The following is a 17,949-nucleotide window of genomic DNA, read 5'->3' as shown; positions in this document are numbered from 1 at the left end:
AGATGTGTATGTGTTTTTGACACCTTATTTCTGAAATGTTTCCAAGGTCTTTGATTTACCCACTTGCAGAACATGACAAAGCTCCAAAACCAGACAATCTGATTCCTCTTTTAAATGTTTTAGTGTTGCAGGATGAGATTCACAAAATCATGTCCTCTTGGTTTCAAGGGCAAAACCATTTTACTGCAGCGTCAAAGGCTGGTTTTTAAAATCCATGACTTAGAATCCCCAGGAGGGAAAATTGTGATCTATTAAAAATTGCTGGGGGATTTTATTTATTTTATTGACTTCTGAAGAGATGAGGCTGGAATTTTCAAAAAAAGACATAAGGTGATACATGCCAGAATAAAAGAACATTATTGATTGTACCTTTGATTTTTTTAAAAAAACAGTACAGTTTGTTGCACTTGTCTTGTTTCAAAAAAAGCTGGAGACGATGTAATCTACTATGTCAGATCTGGAAGCAACAAGAATCTGCACAACTGAGCAACTAGCAAGATACCAGATGTCTGTCTGACTCACCTTATTCAGGCAACTTAGTCTGTCATCTCTTATGGAAAATCTTGGGGTATTTTCACACAGCGTGAGAAAGTAAACAGGAGATTTTGGGTAAGGATGCAAGAGAATGAATGTACGGATTTCTTTCAGGATGAAATATATTTACTAAACAAACCAGGTGGATTTTCTTCCTTAATAATTCACATAAACTTTGATGGGATGCATCAAATGAATGTTGTTTACAAGGAGTAAAATTAGAGTAATCCACACATTTCTAGTAGGAATAGAAATTTGCCACAGGTTTAATAGGAGCAGAATGGTAAATTGCATTGCAACAGATTCCACCCCTAGCCAAAGCAAGAGTTGTTAATGAAATCCTCCTTTTCCCCCCTTCTTCTTCACAAATGACATGATCCATGCATCATCACGTCACAAAGTGCATGTAAGACATTTGTGCCTGGCTACCTCATGGAAGGAGAGAATCCCAGGAGGCAGGATGAGGTAAGCGCTCCTATCAGCTCTACAAGAAATATGCAAAAAGCATTTTCTCTGGAGCAAAAATTGAACTTTAACTCCCACACAAGCCCATGACATCAGAAGGACTCAGTTGAGTACTGCTCCTGTGTGTGGAATGGTCTGTGCTTGAGATGACTATATTTTCCTGAATCTATAACTCAAAGAGAAGGTCATGAGCTTCTACTTGTTGTTAACATCTCTTTTTACATAATTCGTTTTTCAGATGTTCAAGTTTTTTCACTAATTATTCTCAAGTTACTGTACTCATCAGCTTGCTGTTAAGTACATCTTCCCATTATTTCTCATCAAGGGAAACCAGCTCATTTTTATGACACAGCGATGCTAAGAAACACATTTCTTAACTTTCCCCATTTTTGTTTTGGTTTCATTTGAAGAGCATCAGGGATTAGAGGTGGAACATCAAAGAACATGTCTAGTTAGTTTAGACAAAACCAGGGGAAATATATGTAACTCAAAACCAGAGCTTGCATCACTGGGACGATCGGCAATTCTTCAAAAAGTACACAAACAGGATTGAATCAATTCACTCTCTTGCCGTGAAAAAGATGGGGTGATTCATAATTACTCACCTCATTTCATTCAAGAGATAATTTGCGGCATAGCAGAAAACTAAGAAGTCTCACACTCAGAAGGAGCCTGCAGGATGCATACACCGCAGATGAAGTGAAGAGACAAAATGTGCATCACAACATTATGATAAAATCACATTAGAACTTGTATGTTAGGTCATCATGTAAGTGGAAAATCCAGGGTTTGCATCATGATGACATAACACACATTTCATTCTTTTTGTATCATTGCTAATCATCTATGATGGTCAACTATATTCTCCTTTGTGAAAAATCTTTATTCACAATCACAAACACTGTAAAATAACAATATATTGAAAATTCTGCTGAGTCAGACTAGGGGCTTATCTGGTTTAGGATTCTGCATCATATGGTGGGCAATCAAATGAGAAGAGGGGGTGCTTTTTCTGGTGAGGCCAACCTGGTCTATCCAACTATGGGACTGAACAGACTGCTTCCCCCTTCGCCCTCCAGCCCCAATCCAGGAGCCCTTCATGGCAAACTGTTTCCATGTTGAATTTATGTTTACCGACAAAGAAGTAAAGGAAGACTAGTGATGAGACCAGTCTATCAGGACAATGTGGTCTACCCAATTATGGGTTGGAGCATACTGCTTCCGCTTTAGAGCCGAGGTGGCGCAGTGGTTAGAGTGCAGCACTGCAGGCTACTTTAGCTGACTACAGTTCGGCAGTTCGGCTGTTCAAATCTCACCGGCTCAAGGTTGACTCAGCCTTCCATCCTTCCGAGGTGGGTAAAATGAGGACCTGGATTGTTGGGGGCAATATGCTGACTCTGTAAACCACTTAGAGAGGGCTGGAAGCCCTATGAAGCGGTATATAAGTCTAACTGCTATTGCTATTGCTATTGCTTTCGCCTTTCAGCCCCAGTCCAGGAGCCTTCGCAGGCAATCACCTTTGCGACAAACTATTTCTATGTTGAATTTATGTTTACCAACAAAGAAATAATGGGAGACTAGTATGAGATCTATTGCAAGCTATTTACTGGGTTTGAATCTCATAAGGGTATGGCTAGCTGATAAGACCTAAATAGTTTGAAATAAATCTATAGTAGTCTCCCTTGATTTCTTTGTCAGTAAATATAAATTCAACAATCAAACGAGAAGTTGACAATCATGAATAAGAGGACAGTTGTTCTTTTTCAAGCCTTGCATCCCAGCAGTTGATATATGGCCATGACGGTGAACTATGGCACACATGCCAGAAGTGGCACGCAGAGCCATCTCTCCAGACACATCAGCCATCCCCGTTGCTCTTCCAGGTTCCAGTGTGCAGATGTGCACTGATCAGTTGGTCTTCACGTGTGCATATATGCCAGAAACCGGAAGACCAGGTGACTGGCGTGGATGCGCACACCAGAAACCGTAAGCTCAGCTTCCCAGAATGTGCATGTGCACCAGGGAACTGTTCTTCTGGTTTTTGGCACTCCACCACCGGTGCATGCTCCCATTTGGCAGAAAAGGTTAGCCAACACTGATATATGGGAAGTTGCCTGTAATTCAAGAGGGAATATACAGCCATCAAGACTAATTCCCTTTAATAGTCTATCCAAGATAACATCCAAATGTTTTACTCATAGATGAACTCTGAGCAAGATCTCATGCAAGAGTTCTGCTACCTTTCTTGCATCAGATGGGAAGCAGCAACAGTAATTACAGAATAAAACAGTAATTACAGGAAAAATGGCTTTGCAGATCAAAATAGCACATGATTGTTATGCGATCGATTCATCCTACTGGGAATTCACCCAAAATGAAAAGAAAGTTATTTTAAAAAATGGAATCTACCAAGACTTAGTGACTTAATTGCTGGTATTGCTAATGCAGACAACTCGTGATTCATGTTCTGTATGAAGAATTTCCTCACTACTCTCTTGAGGGTATAAATCAGAGGTCATTAGCTTCCTGCTTTGTGGTTTGCTTATTGTCTCAGACTGAAGCATCATTTGTGTGCATTTGATAAGCACATAAGAGCATCAATAGAAGATGCAACCAAATCACTTATCTAATCCAGTATTGTATTCCCGAGTAGGGCATTAGAGCAGCAGCAACCTGCTCCTGTTCTGTGGATGTCCATGTTTATTGTTATGTGTTTCTGTGTTTAATGCAGCCTTTTAAGCTAACGCATAAAATCAACTATTTTAAGAAATTGAAGAATTGAACGGAAGTTTTCCATTCTCCATTAGGTCAATAAAACTATTAGGTCAATAAAACTATAGGGGACACTTTAGAATATCAAACAGCTTGAGTTGCTACTGTGAACAGATTCATTATTCCAGAATATCTCTGCTGAGTATCAAACTCATGGAATTGGAAAGCCTAACAAAGTAGATTTGCCAAGCATTCTTAAGGGTGTGATTTTAATTAATGTAATTAAATTTTAAAGGTGCACTCTTCTATGTAGACAGATTTATTCATAAGTCTCAGCATTTTGGAATATTTGGAATAAATTAAATGTATGTTTGAGTCACAATGAGCCATATTTTCATTGTCGGATGAGATGAACTACATTCCTTTAAATGTTGCCTGTAGTGCTAACATTCATAGCTTAAAAGAAGATATTCAGACTTACTAAGATCATGTTTCATGTTATATTTTACATTGGTAAAAGATATTGAGCTTGGAATTCTGGTTGGTCACTGTCCAACAGATCTGGAAGACATCAAGCAGAGGAAGAGGAATGTGTGTTATAATTTATTGTGCCATTGTTTTATCTAATAAATACTTTGGGGGTCTCTAAGCAGGAATAAAGAATCTTTGGATGGTTGAAAGGCACACTTAAATTTTTGCAGAAGGCAGGGTCACTGATTGGGGCAACAAGCCATTGGTGGTGCAGTGGTTAGAGTGCAGTACTGCAGATTATTTCTGCTGACTGCCGGTTGCCTGCAATTTGGCAGTTCAAATCTCATCAGGCTCAAGGTTGACTCAGCCTTCCATCTTTCCTTTGCTAGATGGGCTCTCTCTGAACATTTTTAGTTTGTTTCTTCAGTGTTTTAAAGAGTTTCTTATTTTGCAGAAGCTCAAGCATTGAGATGTATTCTTCAATACATGAAGAAGAAAACAGAGAGGTATTAGTGCATTATTTCTCAACCTTAGCTATTTTGAGGTGTATGGATTTCAACCAACTCAAACACCCCTGCCAGGATTTTAAAATGGCTAAGATTGGGAAACACTAGTGCAGTATGTTAGGGGTTTTGATACAGACTTGATATAAACAAGTGAGTTTTATTATTTGCAAACCTTGTGTGTTGGAGAGCAGGTGGAATTATCACTTTTGAATTTGTTTCTCATTCCACTGCTTAAATTTCCTTATGGAAATTTGCTTGCCAGGAGTGAGAATTCAAGGCATGAGTGAGCCTGAGGTAGTGTTCTTATTTTTATACTGTTGGCCAGGGGTGTCAAACTCACATTGTCATGGCGCCATCACGTGACGTATCACAACTTTCCCCCCTTTGCTAAACCAGGCATGGGCGTGGCCAGCATGTGATGCATCCGGTCCTTGGGCCGCGAGTTTGACACCCCTGCTCTAGGCTATAAGTTTTATTCTGTTCATTTGTGTCATTGTACAATGGGTCTTTGAATTGTGGTAGCACCGTCTTAGAAATATTTTTTTTTAATTTTTGCACAAGTATCATATAAAGTATCGTTTTCAGAAGAGCTGGGGGAAATGTTAACAAACCTGCCACTCCAGAAAACAAGTGTCAGATGATGGGATTTTCAGTCTTTATCAAGAGCTTACTTTTTTATTTTTAAAAGTTTCTATTTTTGAGATGGCACAATTTCTCTAGAGGCTCTTCGCCAGATCCTTTGGGGCTGATCTTTCAATTTCCCGGTTGTTTCCGCCTTATGAGAAATACAGAAGGAATATGCAAACTGTTATCAAGGTTTTGATCTTCTGTGACTGAAACATTGTGGGATTAATGTTCTCTAAAGGGCCATAAAATCTTTCCCATGTTCACACCCCTCTGGCAAAACAAAAATGAAGCAACCTCAGGCATTTTGTTGATTCCCCCGTTAAATCTCATTGACAAGCTTTTTTTATTAAATAAAAGTCATCGAGGTAAGGGCAACAGATTTCTGGGGAAATGTCTTTCGGTGAGTTTAAATTGAATCCCTCTGGCTTTGAATGTCAGAATTTAATCATATCTTAGGAAGGGAGGGAGGAGGAAGGGAGGGAGAGAGGAAGGGATGGAGGGAGGAGGAGGGGAGGGAGGAGGAGGGGAGAAAGGAGGGGAGGGAGGGAAGGAGAAGGAGGGGAGGGAGAGAGGAAGGAAGGAAGGGAGGAATGGGGGAGGGAGGGAGGAGGCGAGGAAGGGAGGAGGAGGGCGGGAAGGAGGAGGCGGAAAGGAGGGAGGAGGGAAGAATGGAGGAGGAGGGGGAGGGGAGGGAGGGAGAAGGAGAGGGAAGAGGGAAGGGAGGGAGGGAGGAAGGCTCAGATATCAGATATCTATCCAAAATATTGATGTAATGATATCAAAGTGGGACCAGTATTTCCAGTAATCTTGTTCATGGGGAATTTTTTTCTTGATGTTTTATTCCCAAAATAAAACCCATGTGCGTGTGTATGTTTATGTGTGCGTGTTTCTTTTGAAAAAAATGAGTCAGTGTTCCTCAGGACTTTTCTCTGGAAAAGGGGGAGGGACAACAAAATGGCGTTATGAGTTCCTGACCTGCTGCTTACTACACCCTTACTTGAATCGCTTTTAATTTCACCTTTAAAAAAAAAATTATGAAAGAAGTTATAGGTCCTTTTAGTCCGCTAGTAGAAAAGTGAAGTAAAGTTATTAAAATAGAAGCACACGTTTTCATGTAGTCACCATTGGGATTCCCAGCCTTTTCTTGGAGTTTTGTTCTTGTCTTCTGCTTTTAGCTCTAACCGTTAGCTCTTTTGAAAGTCACTAAAAATAAGAGTTCCTCTTTTTGATTGCAGAATCTGGCAGTTTTTTACTGTAAAAAGTCTGCCAAATCTTTTCCTATCAATTGAGAAGTCCCAAATAGGAAGGATGGCCATGGGATACAAAGCTGACAAAGTATTCTTAAAATATACCTGAAAATCAGAGAATGCCAAACATTTATTTAATTATATATCTTTATTGCAAATTCTATTGTATATTCCAGTTTTGAGACCTCAAGGTAGATTAGAGCAGAGGTGGCGCAGTGGTTAAATGCAGCACTGCAGGCTACTTCAGCTGACTGCAGTTCTGCAGTTCAGCTGTTCAAATCTCACCGGCTCAGGGTTGACTCAGCCTTCCATCCTACTGAGGTGGGTAAAATGAGGACCCAGATTGTTGTAGAGGGAGGGAAGGAGAAGGAGGGGAGGGAGAGAGGAAGGAAGGGAGGAATGGGAGGAGGGCGGAGGGAGGAGGCGAGGAAGGGAGGAGGAGGGCGGGAAGGAGGAGGCGGAAAGGAGGGAGGAGGGAAGAAGGGAGGGGAGGGAGGGAGAAGGAGAGGGAAGTGGGAAGGGAGGGAGGAAGGAAGACTCAGATATCAGATATCTATACAAAATATTGATGTAATGATATCAAAGTGGGACCAGTATTTCCAGTAATTTTGTTCATGGGAAATTTTTTTCTTGATGTTATGATTCCCAAAATAAAACCCATGTCCGTGTGTATGTTTATGTGTCCCTGTTTCTTTTGAAAAAAATGAGTCAGTGTTCCTCAGGACTTTTCTCTGGAAATGTGATGGCATCAGAGGAGGGGGAGGGACAACAAAATGGCGTTATGAGCTCCTGACCTGCTGCTTACTACACCCTTACTTGAATCGCTTTTAATTTGACCTTTTACAAAAAAATTCTGAAAGAAGTTATAGGTCCTTTTAGTCCGCTAGTAGAAAAGTGAAGTAAAGTTATTAAAATAGAAGGACACATTTTCATGTAGTCACCATTGGGATTCCCAGCCTTTTCTTGGAGTTTTGTTCTTGTCTTCTGCTTTTAGCTCTAACCGTTAGCTCTTTTGAAAGTCACTAAAAATAAGAGTTCCTCTTTTTGATTGCAGAATCTGGCAGTTTTTTACTGTAAAAAGTCTGCCAAATCTTTTCCTATCAATTGAGAAGTCCCAAATAGGAAGGATGGCCATGGGATACAAAGCTGACAAAGTACTCTTAAAATATACCTGAAAATCAGAGAATGCCAAACATTTATTTAATTATATATCTTTATTGCAAATTCTATTGTATATTCCAGTTTTGAGACCTCAAGGTAGATTAGAGCCGAGGTGGTGCAGTGGTTAAATGCAGCACTGCAGGCTACTTCAGCTGACTGCAGTTCTGCAGTTCAGCTGTTCAAATCTCACCGGCTCAGGGTTGACTCAGCCTTCCATCCTTCCGAGGTGGGTAAAATGAGGACCCGGATTGTTGTTGGGGGCAATATTCTGACTCTGTAAACCGCTTAGAGAGGGCTGAAAGCCCTATGAAGTGGTATATAAGTCTAACTGCTATTGCTATAGATTAGGGTTGGAGTTTATAACTATGAATGTCTCTCAAGAGACACCCCCCATCTGCCTAATCCAATGCTAAATGACTATTTTCCTCTCTTTTATTATTTGTCATTATCATTCTATAATTTTGAAATTTTTAACCTTGAGTTAATTTTTGATTCTAAATGTTAATTTCTAGAGCAGAATGCTCTAGATCAGGAGCGTCAAACTCAAGGCCCAAGGGCCAGATCCATCCCGCAGGGTGTTTAGATCGGGTCACCCTGGAAACAGTGAAGGACTGGCCTGTAATGCCTCTGCCAGCAAAAACGGAGCTCGGGAGGGATGTGTGCAGCCTTCCCAAGCTCTGTTTTCACTGGCAAAGGGTTGCAGGAGGCCATCACAGCCCAAAACAGAACTTGGGAGACTGTTTTCGCTGGCAGAGTGCTCAGGTCATCACAGGCAGCCCCGACATGAGTCACATTGAGCTGGCCATGCCCATCCTGGTTACCATCCCCCCTCCCCCCAAAGTCAAACACAACCCTGATGTGGCCCTCAATGAAATCACATTTGACACTCCTGCTCTACATGCTTCTGACATAGCCCTTTTTTTTTTTTTCTTAAGAGCAAAACATTTTTACTGCCTAGAATCTGTATGGTACAATTGGAAAAGAGTGCAAAGTTATGGGAACAACATGGGACATGTGTACTTCTGGGACTAGCTGCAATTCATGACCTTCATGGGGTTCTACATTGTCTAGAACAGCAGTCCCCAAACTTTCTGGCCCCAGGGTCTAGTTTCGGAAGGACAATTGCCTTCCCCACATGGGGAGTGGGATGGTTTCATATGCAACCTAAATCCCACACATGCTCAGATGAAGCTTTGCTCATTTGCCTGCCACTTGCATAGCCCAATTGCTAACAGACCAGGGATCACTACCAGTACATGGCCCAGGGGTTGGGGGCCCCTGGTGTAGAACCTAGAACCTAAAAAATATGATAGCTGTGAAATCCCTAAAAATGGTTTTTCAGACTCTGAGACCAAACCCCACTCCCCACTGGCACTGATGATGTCACCTGGTAATGAAACATCTGCAAGAAAACATCCAAGGTCATAGAGCCTATACAAGGACCTATATAAGTAATGCATAAACAATGGGGGAGTTCAATGAGAAGAAGCTGTGGAGAAATTATAGATTGCCATTAGCTATTGCTGCTGTTTTCCAGGATAGTAATTGTGATATATCACTATTTTTCCTTTGCTCATTTTTATTTTGTTGCTTTTTTCATAGCAGATTTTCATTGGTTTTAATGAAAAATTCTCCCTTCCCAGTAGCAGGATATTTACTTTTATCTATTCTGAGGGAAGAATGATATTTATTATTGTTGTATGTCATTTCATATATATATGCTGGCCACCTTAAGGCAGGCTTTACACTGAAGGTTTAGCTCCTGATCAGCTTGCAGTAAATGCTTTTGATTACTTCCTGTTTTTTAATGTATGTTAATATCTATTTTGCTCCAGTGGTTTCCCCAATTTTGGTCCTGAGTTCATCACTCTTGTTGATTTCATCTTTTGTTTAGAAACAAAATGGTGGCTCTATGGTCTTTTCTTTTAGGCACTTCTCTATCCAAGAAACAGCATTTGCTAGGCAAACTATTTATTATGAAATTTGACAGTCCAATAATATTGACTTCTAATGGCCCATTTGGCTATCCAGTGGTTCTTGAAGTCCACAAGTCTTAAAGTTGCCTGGTTTGGGAACCACTGGGCTAATCTAACAGATTTTCCTATAAATACTAGGGATGATGAGTGACTATAACAGTTTATTCTGGCATCTGCAAACAGAGAACAATATCTGGAAAAAGGATAATAGATTGAAACAAACAAACAGTAGAAATGTTTGCAGAAATTAGTAAGCATATGAAAGTATACAGGAAACTGAAAAATCAAAACAAACCAGTGGTGTTTATTTGGGTTATGTGCTGAATGAAAAGCTTAACAAATGACAGAAGTTGGCTGAAATGCTAGCCCTTGCTGCACAAGCTAAGCAGGGTCATACTCGGTTGACAGTTGGATGGGAGGAAGCAAAACCAGCTCTGCGGAAGGAAGCTAAAAAATACAGAAGCGTGCAAATGCCAAATTACTTTTGCTTTGTAGCCAAGAAATAGCATGGAAAGTCTTCATGTTCCCCCAAAAAGGCAAATTAAATTTTACCTTTCCACTGAATTGGACTTAATGCCATTTTCAAAGGATTTGCCATTTTCAAAGGATTTGATCTTGGTTGAATGAGAAGTTCTGGGTGTTGAAGTCCAAACATCTTAAAGTTGCTAAGAGTGGGGACTTGTGGTGTAGAGGATTACAGAGATGGGTTTGAAGCAGGAATTCAATAGTTGTTAGATGAAATCTATTTTTTTTTGCCACTGGTTCTGTGGGCGTGGCTTGGTGTGGAGGGGTCATGTGACTGGGTGGGCGTGGCCAACTTTCAGGTGAATAGGCAGGAAAAAAATCCTTTAAAAAGTGGGGGGGGGAGTTTCCAACACTCCCACGGCTCAGCTGTGATCATTAGAAGCTTTCTTTTCCCACTTTTTAAAGCATTTTTTCCTGCCTATTCGCCTGAATTGGCAGGAAAAAGATCCTTTAAAAAGCGAGGGGGGAGCTGATGATCATCGTGTGGCTCACAGCTGAGCACTGCGATCCTCGGAAGCTTTTTTTTTTTACTACTGGTTCCCAGAACCAACAACAATTGTCCCTACTGGTGTGGCCAAACCAGGCCGAACTGGGAGGATTTCACCCCTGGGTGAGCACTGATTTAATCCTGGAAAGGAAGAGGAAATGAGAAAGAAATGCAAGATTGCTCTGACTTTATTCTCTTTGGTATAAGAAGAACCGGCTGCTTTCATGCTTTCAAGATTGTTTCATTATACTTTTAAAAATAGAATTCCACTGGTTCTTATGGAATCTGTTTCTGACTTTTCCTACTTTGAAAGACTAAAACTGAGCTATCTGTTAGGATTCCTCCTTCTCCTGAGTAAGCATTCAAACAATCTCACTATTCAGTGTTTCTCAAACTTAACAACTTTAAACTTAATATCTATTTTTTTCAGGGGTATTCCCAAATTTGGTCCTGAGTTCATCACTCTTGTTGATTTCATTTTTTGTTTAGAAACAAAATGGTGGCTCTATATGGATTTTTTTTTCTAGGCTCTTCTCTATCAAAGTAACAGCATTTGCTAAGCAAACTATTTATTATGAAATTTGTCAGTCCAATAATATTGGCTTCTAATGGGCCAATTGCCTACACACTTGCTTTAACACAAGCGGACTCCAACTTCCAGAAATCCACCTGATTTAAAGTTGCCATCTTTGAGAATCACTGCTGTACATATTCCTTGAAACTGTACATAAGACTGAACTACAGATCAGACTAGGGGTGAAATGCTCTAAAATCTGCTACTGGTTCGCTTTGTGCACGCATGCGGGCCAAATGTGTGCTTTGCACGCATGTGCACCACAGGAGCTACTGCACAGCGCTGAAAAAGGAGGATTAAGAAGCCTTTTTTGAATCTGCAAAGGTAAGTAGAACAGCGGGGGAGACAGCTGTGCCGTGCAATTTAGATTCACTAGGAAGCAGGGTTTCCTGCTTTCTAGCTAATATAAATCGCACGGCACAGCTGATTGTTGGAACTACTGGTTTGCCCGAACCGTTAGCATTTTTTTTACTACTGGTTCGGGTGAAATGGTCCAAACCAGTAGCATTTCACCCCTGGATCAGACCTAACCTATATCCAAATATAGAATGTTTCCTAGTTATTAGGAATAACTTTCTAATATTCTAACAAAGGGTTTAAAAAACATGAGTCAATAGAAGAAGAATCTAGATCTAGGATTCTAAAAATCTTGGTCCAGAATTGTAGACTAATTCAATAGGCCAATTCTAAAATAAGCTTTTAAAACTTATGTTGTTCTTCTTTTCACGAAAATAACATCAGGTAATATAAAACAGGAAGAGTTGGATTTGTTCACATTTTGTGAAAAGGTTCATCCAAAATTAGATGTTGATTTAACAATCTTGACTTGTTCCAAAGGATTGATTATGGTTTTGCCAAATATGTGTAATTAGAACATTCATTTATTTGCTTGCTTCCTCGCTTGGGATGCCCGGACCTAGTGTAAATCAGATATAGAATTAAATATATCTTGACTACAGATAATGCCTGATGTATCTGATTAAGCAAGCTCAATAAACCATGGGCCAATCAAGTCTGAATAAGCATATGCTCTAATAGAGCTTCTAAACTTTGAAAAAGGTCATGAAGACTCTTGACTAAAATCTAAGGAAGGCCACCTTGTCCTGAAAGGAAAGCATACACAACCTAATCATGCAGAGACGTAGGGACAAAAGAGCAAAATAATACCCTGCACAATAACCTAGGGGCCCAATTAAGATTTCTATGGCCAGTGCTGCAAAGTTAATATTGATGGAAGGTAATGAGATAATTTGCTCTTGTTTACTGAGACTATTTTCTATAGAACACTTCCTTTCACTAGTAGTTAAGCAAACCAATCAGCAGAGTTCAATGAAGGCGTTGACACAGAGCGTTCATCCACTGTAAAAGGAAGGGGGGAAAAGCCCAGCGGCAGGTTAAAGATGATAACAAATGTTATTAGAAATAGAGAAGCTACTTTTATAATATTGGTGACATAAATGTATGTGTGTGTGTGTTTGTGTGTGTGTGTATCATTTATCATATCATAACAATAAAAAAGCCAGTAGTGTACCATATTTCATGGTAGCAAATTCCAAATTTGAATTACATGTGCGAGTTTGTGTGTGTGTGTGTCATTTAGCATATCATAACAATCAGAAAAAAGCCAGTATTGTACCATATTTCATGGTAGCAAATTCCACATTTGAATTATAGCAGTGGACTTATATACCGCTTCATAGGCCTTTCAGGCCTCTCTAAGCGGTTTACAGAGAGTCAGCATATTGCCCCCAACAATCTGGGTCCTCATTTTACCCACCTCGGAAGGATGGAAGGCTGAGTCAACCCTGAGCCGGTGAGATTTGAACCGCTGACCTGCTGATCTAGCAGTAGCCTGCAGTGCTGCATTTAACCACTGCGCCACCTGCGAATTACATGCGAATTACATGTAATTATATATGTTTCTGTGTGTGTCTCTGTGTTTGTGTGTATAAAGATACAGAGACACACACAAACATACATACATACATGCATGCATGCATGCATGCATACATACATATTGTGTTTCCCCGAAAATAAGACAAGTTTTATTTTCTTTTGACCACCCCCACCCCCCTGAAATAAGTGTTTGGCCTTATTTTTGGGGAGGTCTTATTATTTTTGAGGTTCAGAAGGCAGCGAGCATGGTCAGCTCATGGCTGCTGCTGTGTTGCAATATTTTTGGGGAGGGTTTATTTTCAGGGGAGGGTTTATTTTAGTGCATGCGCTGAAAAGCCCGATTGAGCTTATCATCCGGGGAAGTCTTATTTTCAGGGAAACAGGGTACGTACGTACATACATACATACATACCCCATGTAATTCAAATTTGGAATTTGCTACCATGAAATATCGTACAATAGTGGCTTTTCCCCCCCTGATTGTTATGATAAAATGTGTTTAGGTAAATAAGCTATCGTGACAAGTAGCATTGAGTATCTCCTACGCATTATGGTCAAAAGTACATTCTGTGATCCTCACTATATATGGCATCAAATGTTTAAGAGGAGGTTTCGGGTTTTCCTGGTTAACCTTCATTTGTTGTAAACAATAAATGACCTAAAAGCAAGAAGCAAGTGGAAACAGTATCTAAAGTCATGCAAACAAGCAAAAAAGTCAGTATAACCTAATCCATGGGAAAAGTGGGATCTGCAAAGAATGCTAAGGGATCTTGGGATCCTGGCTGCCATCTTGACCTTTTTTTTAACCTTTTTTTTGTGTGACTCATGCACAGAAATCAAAATGTTGGGCTTCTTTTTTAAGCCAGGAAATTAATCAGACAGAAGAACAGAATTCACAGCAGGGTTCATCTTTTCATCGGTTGCTAATGTACTAATAAATAGCTGCATACGATCGCGGTCTAAATGTATTTATTTAATTAATTGGTCAGATTTGATACTGGCTGATTCCAAATGAATACCTCGCATATTAAAATTCATAATCCCCCCCCAAAAAAAATCAAAAGAAAAGAAGATCATAAACATCTGGAATAAGAGCACAATGTTCCCCACCCGTAAAAAAAAAACCCAAAGCAATAGAAGGCTTTGACATACAAAAAAATTTGAGGCTTAGAAATCATTCTGCAAATGCAAATGGCAGCAAATTAAGGGATTTTAAGGGCATCTTTTTACACCCCAGGTCTTCTAGGCATATTTCTACAATATTTCAGTATTGTGTCTGGAATGAGAAGGGAAGATCCCAAAGGTGTTTTTTTCAAGAGGCAACTGGACTTTCTGGTTTTTCTTTGAAGACGTTTCTCTTCTCATCCAAGAAGCTTCTTCAGCCCCTTGGATGAGAGGCAGAGCTGAAGAAGCTTTTTGGATGAGAAGTAAAATGTCTTCAAAGAAAAACCAGAAAGTCCAGTTGCCTCTTGAAAAAAACACCTTTGGGACATTCAAGCTACTTTCCTATACAGATAATACTCAATTAGCGACTATTCATTTAGTGATCATTCAAAGTTATACCACCACTGAAAAGGGTGTGTTATGCTTGTTCTTTACACTTACAACTTTGTGGCATCCCTATGGTCACATGATAAAAAATCAGGCATGTTGTTGTTGCCAGTGGAGCTGGTGGCAAACTCGGATGATGACGAGGTTGGGGAAGATGTTGGCCCAGTGCTGAAGTCCGGGGAAGGCTCTAATGGATGCTCTACATCGGACACAGAGATAGAGCCAGGGCCGTCCAACAATTCCCAGCTACTGGAGAGGCTGCTGCCTTTGAAGGCTTATAGGAATGAGGAGGAAGAACAACCGGAGCCTGTTCCAGATGCACGTATGTGCACAGCAATTAGGAGAGGTGAGCAAGGGGGGACAAGGAGTCGACTCGGGAAGCATTCTTGGATGAGAAGTGAAATGTCTTCAAAGAAAAACCAGAAAGTCCAGTTGCTTCTTGAAAAAGCACCTTTGGGACCACCATGATCTGGATGACTGAGAATCTCCATAGATGAAAAGGAAAAATGTTGCCTCCCAGCCAGGCACCTCCATGTGGGAGGGGAGGGGGTGTTTGTCAAAAAAAAATCCCCAGCCCCCTCTCCTCCCTAACCTAGGAGTTTTGAGGATGGAGGACTGAAGCTTCATCCATAGCACATTTTCCCGTTTGTACTTTGCCACATTACAAGCATTTGCTGGCAACCCCTTGATTATGCTGTGTCTCCATCATATCGCATTTGTTTAGTCCCAATGACCTTTTGGGTAGTGTTTGGGGATGGGGGAGGAGGGAAAGGCCATATCATGTGTGACAGCTCCTGTATGAAAGACAAGCTGTAATTCTAACCAATAAATATGTGGTTCCTAACTCATCGCTGCACGTATTCTTTGGAAATGGAAAGATGGGCCCACTGTGGCTTTATAAGGTTAAAAGAAATGGTTGTGATAGGATGTCTTCTATGAATCAAGTATCTCTGCTAGGCGACCAGGAGATGGGAACTATTATGTAGCCATGGACTAAGTGCAGAGTTTAGGGAAGTCTGCTAAATATAGCATTGCAACATCCTACTTTAATGTGCAAACTGGCTCCTGCAGGATGCAAATTAGCCATAAAAGCATTTGGAATAAGAACAAATCAAATAAAAGATCACTGAACTGGATTATATTGGATGGCTTTGATTGTCATGCCACAAAGTCTTCTGAGTCCTTCTTACATATTATGTAAAAAATCAAATAATAGCTGCATCCATGTGCTTCACATCACATTGCAATACATGGAAATCAAGATAGATATTTCTCTCTACTGAATAACCATCTGGTAGTTAGTGTGTGTGTGTGTGTGTGTGTGTGTGTGTGTGTGTGTGTGTGTGTTTGCCATTCAGGTATTCAACTTTCAGTCAATGGGACCATGAGAAGAAATTATCACAACAACTTCTAGGTATGGAGGTGGTTTTGGACTGATGAGGGTGTTCTAATACTGGGAGCATGACATAATCTTGAGCTGTGGAAAGCCTCAGAGTCCTTCCCACTGATGTACTATTTACACAAATAGTAGAAGTGTTTCTCTCTCTGTCTCAGAAAGTTATTACATCTGAGTTTCTTAGCTTCACATTTGCTCCTGATGCTTCCTCTGGTACATCCAGGACCAAAAGTTACATCTCGAAGAAGCATGTTATGTAGCTCAAGGAAACCTCACATTGGCCTACAGACCACAGAGAAGGACAAATTCACCCTCCAGAAGGATCAGATATTTTTGCTTCCAGATACATATATTAAAATTGCTGAGGTTGAGAAAACTTGCCCCAAAGCACAATTTTCCATGCAAGTCAAAAGGGAAACTGTTTTGCAGTCACATTTTCATTGTTTACAGGTAGACCTTGATTTATCACCAATATTAGGGCCACATTTTTCACAGCTAAGCAAGGCAGATGTTAAATGAATGGCACCTAATTTTATAGCCTTTTTTGCCATGGTTGTTAACTGAATCACTGCAGTGGTAAAGCAAATGGAATTATTAAGGAATCAGGCTTTTTCCATTGACTTTGCTTTTCGGAAGCCACCTGAGAAGATTGCAGATGGTTTCACCTGACCAGGGGTGGGCTGCTGGGAGTTCACAGGGGTTCGGAAGAACCTCTAGCTAAGATTCTGGGCAGTTCAGAGAACCCTCAAATCCCACTCCTAGCTGGCCCCACCCACCCTGCCCTGTCCCTCCCAGGAGTCCTCACGTGGCCCATTTGGGATGCAAGTAAGTGCACGGCACTCACGGAGGCTTGGGAAGAGTGAGAAATTGGCCTACCAGAAGTTTGGGAAGGCTGGGCTCTCCAGAGGGTGTCCGGAGCCTGGGGAAGCCATTTTCGCCCTCCCAGAGGATTGAGGAAAGCCTCCAGAGCAGTGGTGAAATTCAACCTTTTTTTACTACCGGTTCTGTGTGTGTGGCTTGTTGGGTGTGGCAGGGGAAGGATACTGCAGAATCTCCATTCCCACCCCACTCCATTCTCACCCCACTTCCCACAGAGATAATGTTTGCCAGTTCTCCGAAGTACTCAAAATTTCCGCTACTGGTTCTCCCGAACCTTTTAGAATCTGCTGAATTTCACCCCTGCTCCAGAGTCCGGAGAGGGCCAAAAGCCCCCCCCCCCACTGTAGTGCAGGAGGCTGACTAGACCACACCCACCATGGCCACATCCACCATGGCCACACGCACCCAGCAACCGGGCAGAGAACCCCTTGCTAAAAATTTGAAGCCCACCACTGCACCTGACCCTGGGATGTTGCAACCATCGTAAATACAAGCCAGTTGCCTTCCAGCTCTGCTTCCACACTTCCAGAGAGTTTCTTTAAATGTTATCTCTCTCCCTTAGCTCTTTCTCTCTCCCTCACTCCCTTTTGCAGCTGACTCTCTCAAAAGATTTTCCCTCCTTTCCACCACAAAAGTCCCTGGAATCTCCCCATCCTCTGATGCATCCGCTTAGACATTCCAGTGACAGCTCCTGAATGATCAGTCATCACTGACTGGCAATCCGGAGAGTCCATCAGAGCAGCCATCCCACCCAAGAAGTGAATGTTCACAGAAGTAAAATAAAATTGGCCATCCAGCTTTCCTTTGTGTAAAAGATCAAAATAGCAGCACAGTTTACTTTGGCAAAAACTCACACCGGGTTAAAAAGATTTCCGTTTTAGACCTAGTAATTTACCCCCCTCCCCTTCTAAAGAATAACTTAACCTGTTATTCAACATGGAA

This window comes from Thamnophis elegans, chromosome 3, assembly GCF_009769535.1.
Source record: "Thamnophis elegans isolate rThaEle1 chromosome 3, rThaEle1.pri, whole genome shotgun sequence".
NCBI lineage: Eukaryota > Metazoa > Chordata > Lepidosauria > Squamata > Colubridae > Thamnophis > Thamnophis elegans.
Note: the sequence above shows the minus strand (reverse complement) of the source record.